Below are 9,669 nucleotides of genomic sequence, written 5' to 3'. Positions count from 1 at the left end.
TTTATTTTTAAGACTTACAGAAGAGCGAGTGCGTCAAACCGCTTCACAGTTTATTTTAACTCTCTATGAGCTATCACAGCCCAATGTCCCTAAAGATATTTCCACTCAAAAGATTACAACAAATACTTTACTGTTACTATACAGCAAGAATCTCAGCCAACAGTCGGTCTACTGGTTTTCCTGTATGCTAAGATGCATACTTAGTATACTACTGTTTCAAGTGTAAGTATATTGTCCTCTTATTGCCTAATAATGAAGAAAACGACCAATGAGAAAAATTTTAAGAGAAAACCTTCACCTTGTAAAGTCAAGTCTAAGGTGGTGGTTTGTGGCTCACAGAAAGAAAGTTTGGGCAACAAAGTCTTTCTTTTTAATGGTTTGGAAAATGGTAGGAAAAGACAGGCCAGAAAATCCACTTGTGCAGTTCACAGAGTTCCAGGCTTGTCAATGACCCAATATAGACCTGTCTCCAGACATCCTGTGACTTCTCCATGTAAAAAGTAAATAATGTTGGACTAAAAGATGCGTGGGCCACAGGAACATCTGACACTATACATTTTATTGCTCAAAAACAATGTTGGCGTCCCTTCTACAAGGTGATTACAGAGTGTCATTGTAATTATGTTTATGACCATCAGTATGGACCATCCAACAAATAGTTATTCTAGAAACAATCCTTTAATTTACTTTTGTCAAGAAGAGTTCATGAGACCACTGAAAAGTATCACCCCCATCAGAGGAGCATCAAAGAGAAATCAAATAATACTGGTGTATTAAGAATTATGCTATCGGCACTAACAAACTGCAAGATCAATCAAAGACAACAACTCTCTGGAAAGAAATCTAAAGGCCTTAATTAGAGTTTGAAGGGTGTGGACAGCTATATAAACAGGAGTAAATGCCCTTTCTGCCATATTCAGGGTCTATTTTGAGTGTTTTGAGTGCCTGAGGCCTCTATGCACCAACGGCATTTTTAGAGTTTAGCTGATTAGGGGCACCTCCCAAAATGTGTCAGAGGTCCCATGGACACTATTTGAAGATCATAAAGATGGAGGTGGCATGGCTTGAAAGTCACTGAAGATGGACACTTAGTTGAGGTGCCCCATACCTCACCCAAATAGCTGTTATTAACTGTGCAATTCTAACATATTTTAATGCAGCCTACTCCTTTCTTCCATGCAACAGACACTACTAAGTGCGGCGCGACCCTCGGCTGACACCTGGAATCAGCCATATTTTTTCATTGAGGATGATTACACATTTTGAAGTACCGTGGCCTTCATATTATTTATTTTTCGCATCGGGCGGCATCAGCGCTGCACACTTCTTCCAGTCCTGTCGCTCATGCCCTTTCTCTTTAAACGGTGACCTTTATAGTTGGTATTCTCTTCTGTGCTCATTATATTTTTACACTCATGGACTAGCCTTCACTCATTTCTGCTCACAAAAGGTTATTTAAATGCTTCTCACAGTGACAACCAGGTGGAGGTGAATTGCTTACTGGCACACACAGTGGGGTCATTCGTGCTTATTGTTTGTGTCCGAGGTGCTATTGGGTTTATCAAGACTATCTTTTACACTCATCCTTTAATCTTATACTTGTTTGCTGTTATTTACTGTGAGAGTTACTGCTTTTGATTTGTATATGGGCAGACTAAAGAAGTCACTGTATACCAGCAAGGTGCAGCCTATCACTATAACAGACTCAGCTATGTCATCTTGGGAGCGTTTAATCGATGATTCAATCTCCTCTATCGGTATGGTGCATTCTCTCACTCCCCGCTCTGAACTACAGTATTTACCCCATTGAAAATCCAGTCACCCTCTTCTACCAATAAAAGGCTCTAGCAAGACCCTCCTCTTGAAAAATCACCTCTTGCATGATGTCTCCACTGCTACAGATATCAGACATCGTCCTGAGCTATGAAAATTAGAGGCTTGTTATGGCCTATTTCTTTCTTGCCTCTTCAAAATCACATATCAAAATATAATCACTTAATTCAAAGATTCATCTGAACTTAGAAAATGTATAAACTCTCACACAGCAGATACAATGGACACACCTGGCCCCTCCTCCTGCTAATACTTTCTGCAATGTTTTGTCATGCTTCTAACTTTTATTGATTTCCTGACAAGATGCCTCTCATTGGCTGTTGCTTATTTGGTCATCCTCTTCTTTTCTCTGTTCTCCCTTGCAGGTAGTCAATCATCTTTTCATCTTTTTCATTCGTCTTATGTACTGTCCCTTGTTGATTGCCCCATCTCCACTTGTATTGTCAACACCCCCAAAATCCTTCTTTTCACACATTAAGGTATGTGTTCTCAGTCAGCAGTTCCTGATTGTACTGTCTTCTACTAATCTGGCTTTTATTTTTTCCTCTCTTCCCTTTTTCCCTTTCCCCTTACTATTTTGATTTCTTCACATACTACACTCCTTTGTTTCTTTATATCTTGTTTTCTATATCTTGTAATTTTCATTTTGTTGTTACTGTAGACCGCATAGTTATATGTATTTTTGTCATTTATAACATTCAGAGTTATTTCTTGGAAAGTAAAAGGTTTTGTTAACCCTATAAAAAGGCAGGGAATTTTATCTAATTTTGCCAGCTATGATCTACACTTAGGGCCTGACTATGACTTTGGCAGTCTTGGTATCGCCGTTGTGGTGGCGTTGTAATCCCCAAACACTGACTAGGCAGTTCTCTAGCAGAATTATGATGTTGGCAGTCCTATTGGCGAAAGACCACCCCTGTCCTCCTGCCACTGCCAGTCTTTCACTGCAGCATCAACAGTGGTCACAGGCTGCACCGGCTGGCTGCTGGAGTCTTGACTCTCTTCCCACAGGCAGAATTACGATGTGGCTCAGGGCTAAGCCGACAGTGCCGTGAAGACCTCTGTACTCAACCTGGCAAAAACACAAGATATAAGGTAAGCAGTCACCTTATATTCAGGCACCACTCCTCTCCTCATCATTGAACCCCTCGACAAAGTCCTCCCTTTGTTGCAGACACTTGCCCGTGAAGAAAATACACACGTTAATGTCAACTCCTAAGATAAGCCACTCATCCATTTCGTCACTGTTGCAGTGGCTGTGGACCTGTGTTATAGGACAAAGTATGCTTTCCATAAGTGTTATACCTACGTGTATATTTTCAGACTTGCTTCGTGTACATGCATACATATGTATTAGTACTGTGGAAGAAAATCTGCAAACAATTAGGATCCTAGCACGACGATCCACCTCCGTCAGAAGACCGCTGTCGCTAGACTGCCAGCAAAACAGAAACATCATAATACGGTGAGCGGAAGACTGTCGGCTCAGCAGTCTTCTTTTGATCACCTAGGTGGTATGGTGGTAAGTTCCCCAAACTTGTAATCAAGCCCTAAGTCTTCCTCCAAGAAACTCACCTCACAGAACTGGAAACCTTAAAACTTAATCGTAGTTGGGTGGGATCAGTTTTTGTATCACTGAGGCCTAAAATGGTGTAATATTCTTATGTAACACCTGGTAGATTCATGGAGACTCTGTAACCTTTTCACTAGGGAGTTCTCTTGTTATTTCCCGCCCCATGGATCCCTCACTCAGCTTGATCATATTTTTGTTAGCAAACCACTATCACAGAATCTTTCACCTCTTCAATTGAGCCTATTTGTGACCATGCCCCAGTTATCACAGATCTAGAGTTACTCCCAGTAAATCCCAAATCCAACAGATGGAGGTTCCACAGTTCTCTTTTACTAGATCTAGCTTTCTCATCCTCCTTTAGTTGTTTTGCTGATGAGTTTTTTGCAATCCACATTCACTCTGATACATATCCCAAATTATCATGGGGCCCTTTAAAGGCTGCAGCTTGAAGACATATCATTGACATTGTTTCAAACAAGAAGAGACAATTTAACAAGCATCACTGCTCTCTACTATGAAACCCTTAGAACATCAATTGTATTTCTCAGCTTCTGGAACTGATTTACAAGAACTTAATTGAGCTAAATGTAATTTTAATAAAATAACTACAGACAATGCTTCAGCCATTTTACTTTATAGCAGTGCTTGCTACTATGGCGGATGTAATAAAGTGTGAAAGCTTCTTGCTAATTATTTGAAGGTCCGGAAACAACATACTAGTTTCAAGTCTATTGATTCCTCAACAGGAAAGCGGGTGTTAAAGACCATGATACTTGGAGGAATTTATAAAGATACACCAAACTCTATACACTCCGGAATCTCCTTCTTAGAATCCATTGTTCCTATCTTGGTTTGGCCATCTTGATTCCATCAAAATGATAATTAAACCTATTCTGCTTTATATCTTGTCTATGATCCCAGTATATATACCCTTTTCATATTTAAAAAAAATTGATTTTATACTTTCCCAATTTCTATGGCATGATAAAAAATCCAGACTTTCCTTGTTGCTACTCAAGAAGGCAAAGTCGGTGGGTGGCACCAACTTTCTGGACTTTCAAAATTATATTAAAGCTTTCTGTTTGAGACAAGCCTCCAAGTGGCTTTTCACGTTACATTGCTCACATACTCCCCTAAGGCTCAATATTGAATCTTCCCTACTTGCTCTTCTTACCCCTAAATAAGTCTCTCTTTCTCCACATAGAACACCTTCATATCTCCACTGCTGTTTAAACATATATGCTTCCTGTAGAAATCCTGCCATTAATTGCAACTTCTATCTCAAGATTCATTTTTACAGTCTTCTTAATAATATAATCATCTTATCATCATTAAAAACAAATCCCTGTATTGGAAGTCTTGGAGGCAAAAAGGTTCGTGATTTATTTGATAGTGTCACACCTCATTACTTCCTTCAATTCCAGGCATCATTTAATTGTCCATGTGCATTCTTGTACAAGTTTTCCCTTTTCATCACCATGCCACTGTTGTGACACATAATTACAAATAAATAACCCAGACTTTAATAGGAGCTCAGGCACAAACAAAAGTTTGAAATGCTCATAATGTTTAAAGCATATAACATAATGGATGAAAAACTTAAATTGACAGAAATATGGCTTATAATTGTTAAAAGATAGAGTATCAGTTAACTAGAAGCCATATTTTAATGGCAGGGCCCAGAGAAAAACAAATATATTGCATATCCTGAAAAGATGTAAAGATACTTTACTTTGCTTCAAAGAGTGGACACATTAGCTAGCAATTCTTGCCTCCCCTTTCTTTTTCCTACTCCATCACTTCTCTGGTCCTAGCGTAGAGGCTAGCAATAGTTTACATAATGCACATACATAAACAATGTGGTATATGTTTTTACAATAATGTATGCATGGGCCAGAAGTGGTGAATATAAAAAACAAAATATTAAATTTGAAAATTGAACGCAACCAACTGGTATAATTTTCAAGAAAACAAGCATGAAAATACAATAAACTACAGTTTAAAAATGAACATAATTAAAACATGGGTTAAGAATTTTCCAAATTTAATATTTTATTTAAAAAAAACCTTCCTCTCACTTAATCCCCCAGTAAATGTCACAATCTAAACTCTATGGTTAATACATAAATACAAAATGTAATAAACAATTAAACAAATAAATAACAAGTAAAATATATGAAATACTCTGCAAATTATTCAATTAACAATAATTAATATATAATTAATAAAACAATTCTATCCCACCAATACTCCAAAAAACCTGTGTATTTTAAACACAAAACAAATAACACTAAAACAACATTTGTAAATTAACATTAAGTAATTTACATTTATTAGGAGCAGTACACACCCAGTTCCTCTATAAACCCCAAAAACAAATGTGAACAATATTTACTTTACACAATTAATAATTTTACAATAAGATGTGCAATAAAATATAACTATAAAACTATACAATAAAACACTGTAATGCAAAACAATATTAAAGTAAATAATCCTCAATATTTTGGACCGGAAAATTATAGACAAGTGATGTTTGAGTCAATATATGACTTATTTTCTTCGGGCTATTAATGTTTTTCTAACTGGGTCTGCCACACTTCACATGATGGTCACAGCCAGGAGAATTGCAAGACAGTGTGCCTCTCCCTAAATTGCATCGGATGACTGTCACTAAGGTCTCATGGTTCTGTGGTGCATTGACTACTGGGCCAAGGGTTTGCACCAAACAAGTTGGTTTGAGTCTCCACTTAGAGATACCCTGGTGTTCCCCTATCTCCAAATGGGCCAAATGAAATGTAAGCTTAGCTGATGGGACGTATATCATTTTTTGACAGATACCTTACATACACTAACCTCTAAATGACCCACTCAGTCACCAATCTACTCCACTAATGGGTGCTTGGGTCGGAAATCAATGCTTATGGCTAAATGGTTAGTTGCAATGAACTTTACCTGGTACTTACAAAAGCTTTGCAGGGCCAGTTCCAGTAACTCCAAATTGCTAGTACATCCTTACTGCCAAAGGTCAATGGTGAGAACCTGTTTCTGCAATCCTGTACCAACTTCATTTGCTTCCCTCTCAGCAGTGGATTAAAATTAAAACACTCACTGTTGCCCAGAATGTCCTTACCAGCATTGGTCAGGATTGTCTGACTTCCAATTCTAACCTTACGTTCCTCGCATGAGACCCACAATCTTCTACCCCATGGTTCTACAAAGTCAGTTTTTCAATAAATCACTTACAGGAGACAGAAGATTCAAAACCGAGGGCTGTCATCTCTAAAACACACTTTCTTTATTCCTTCACACATAGTCAGACAAGTTTGCTTGAACCTTCACACAGTCAGACAAGTTTGCTTTCCCCAGGCAGCTCAAGAAATGGATGTCATCAGCCATTCCCTTTACTCAATTGCTAATTTATGTAAATTTGTGCCATAAAGCCTTCATGTAGTTCTGCAATCAACAAATAATATTATTAGCTAAATTATTAAATATATGATCAAGCCTCTTGCATGAATTGCAAATGATCAGCTCAAACTTTAAAGCTATTTTTATGGAAGCCACAATAGGTGTTTGAGATGTCACAACTAGGATGATGCAGAAGTGGAATAGCATTGTTAACACAGTGGACCTGGCAGTTGGTCTGCACTTTTGCTTTGGCTTGGGACCAAAATCTTGTGTGTGCTCTTTAGAGACAGTCTTTCCTTCACATATACATTTTTCATACCTAGGTCATGTGGTAGTAGTTGGCGCAAGTCCTGCTTTTATAGTAGTCTCTTAATAAATGGCTTCAATAGTTCTAAAGGATGTCTAAACCTGATTTTTTAGAAATCTGAATGTACAGAAAAGAGTGACCTTGTAGTTAGACAACATGTCCCTTCTAAGGTGTATCAAAAGACATTAGGGTGGGGTGTAATCTCTTCAAGTTTTAAGTCCACCCATAGTGCATGTCTACGCCTTACAGCCTGTCTCCTGACAAGAACAATTGAATGTCAATAGAATTTGTGCTTCAATGACCACAATGTCATCTGCCATAATAACAGAGAAGCCTTCTGGAGTTTATTATGGTTGTCTGAAGGAACCACGACTGCCTGAATAACAAATACCTTACAACAAAACCTGAACAACAAATGCATCTTTACAATGAAAGTCTTTCCAACAACTTTCTTTACCCCAAGTATGCCTTTACCACTCATGACTTTACCAAGAAAATGTAAGTACTTTACTGATAAATAGAAAAAAACGATATATGTAATGGGTTTATATTTACCTGCAAAACAATTATATTTCCATGGTAAAGGCATGGATGGTTAATGGTATATTTGTGGTAAAAAGAATTGTACTTACCCAGGGGATGGGGAGTGGGGCTGTGCTGTCTCCTCCCCTAAAAAAAAAAAAATGCTGAGGCCAAGTCCAGGGGGATAGGGTCCTCAGGGTCGAGATCAGCCTTGGGAGGAGGGTTGCGTGGAGCCCCCCACAAAAAATGAATTCGAAGGCCAGGCCCTGGAGGATGGGGATCCTGAGGCCGATATTCGCCTGGGGAGGGGGGCTGTGTGGCCCCCCTCCCAAAAAAATGATGTATGTGGGGGGCATGCACCAGTTCCAAAATCAGTCGCAGGAGTGGGGCCACATGGTCCCCCTCTTCTATTTAATGAAGGCCTGGCCCTGGGGGATGGGATCCCTGGTCTGAGATAGGACCAGTGAGGGAAGCCATGCTGCACCCCCATTAAATTGAAGTGGACCCTAGAGAAGGGGGCAGCCTGGGGCAGAGATTGTCCTGAAGAGGCAGCCGGCCAGACCCCCCCCCCTAAAAAAGTAATATGTTAAGGTCTTGGGAAGGGGTCCCAGAGCTAGAGATTAGTCCACGGAGGGGACAGTGTGGCCCCTCGCCACAAAAAAAAAATGTTAAGGCAGTTCCATGTGGGATTGGGCACCTGGGGCCAAAATCTGCTGGGGGAGAGAGACTACAGCCCCTCTCCTCCATTAAATGAAGCCTGGGCCCAGGAGGATGGGTAACTGGGCCAAGTTCGGCCCAGGGAGGGGGTCCACGTGCCCCCTACATGAAATTGGAGTGGGCCTCCGGGGATGGAGTCCCCGGAGCTGAAATCAGCCAGGGGAGGGGGGCCACATGGCCCCCCTCAACCACATTGGCCATTCTCTTAAAGAAGTAGCACTTAGTAACAAACTATTAGAAAGTGCTCACTCTTAAACCCACTCTCATACCCACATAGACCCTCTCACACCCAGACAGACACTCTCACAGCAATTCACACACAGAGACACCCTCTCACACCTATTCTCACACCTAGAGAGAGAGGCCCTGCAGCCAACTCCCACGGCACATGACCAAAGGGCATGCACAACATAGGGTTGGGTGGTTAGGAGGGTTAGCTGCAGGGCCTGGTGTGCGGCCAACCTTTGCCGCTCACAGACAAAGGCCGTGCTCAGCATTGGTTGGATTAATTTATAGTAATTAAAATTACTTTACATTAAAAAACCCATAGCAATTAAAAAAAACAAATGTTACAGGGACATTATAGTTAGGAAATAGAATTAAAAAAAAACTTAGAAATTCACCTTAAAAACCACAAGTTACAGGGACTTTATAGTTAGACTCACATTTCACGTGTACAACATCATAGAAATTCTGTAGTTATGGGTGCCTAAGCTATGTATATCCTTATTAACCATCAACCCCATATCCCATAACCATACTCTACTCAACTCTAAAAATTCCCTTGCGACCCAAAAACCCATACCTAACCAAAACCCTAAAATTTCCCTTCCACCAAAAAACCTATGGCCACCCTAAACCCTAAAAACCCCTTGCCATTCAAAAACCCATAAAAACTCTTGCAACACAAAAACTCCTACCCAGTCTAAACCCGGAAAATACCCTTCCCACCCAAAAGCCTAAAACCATTCTAACCCTAAAAATGTCCTTGCCACTCAAAAATCTAAACCCACCCTAAAACCTAAAAATGCCCTTTCCACTCAAAAACCTACGCCCACCATAAACCCTAACAATACCTTTGCCCTGACATACATAATTATATATATATATTTTTTCACTTTAAAATTCGATGTTTTAAACGTTAAGAAATAAAGTAATTTTTATTACCTTCTGTTAATCCAACCACTGCCAGGCCTGTCTAAAGGCAGGGCACTTCAGGGTCTGGCCTCAGACACTTCTCCATATATGCACCAGACCCCGTGTCATGCACAATCTTCAGCTGTGTGCCGTGTGGGTTGGCTGCAGT

The sequence above is a fragment of the Pleurodeles waltl genome, chromosome 8 (genome assembly GCF_031143425.1).
Source record: "Pleurodeles waltl isolate 20211129_DDA chromosome 8, aPleWal1.hap1.20221129, whole genome shotgun sequence".
In the NCBI taxonomy this organism is placed as follows: Eukaryota; Metazoa; Chordata; class Amphibia; order Caudata; family Salamandridae; genus Pleurodeles; species Pleurodeles waltl.
Note: the sequence above shows the minus strand (reverse complement) of the source record.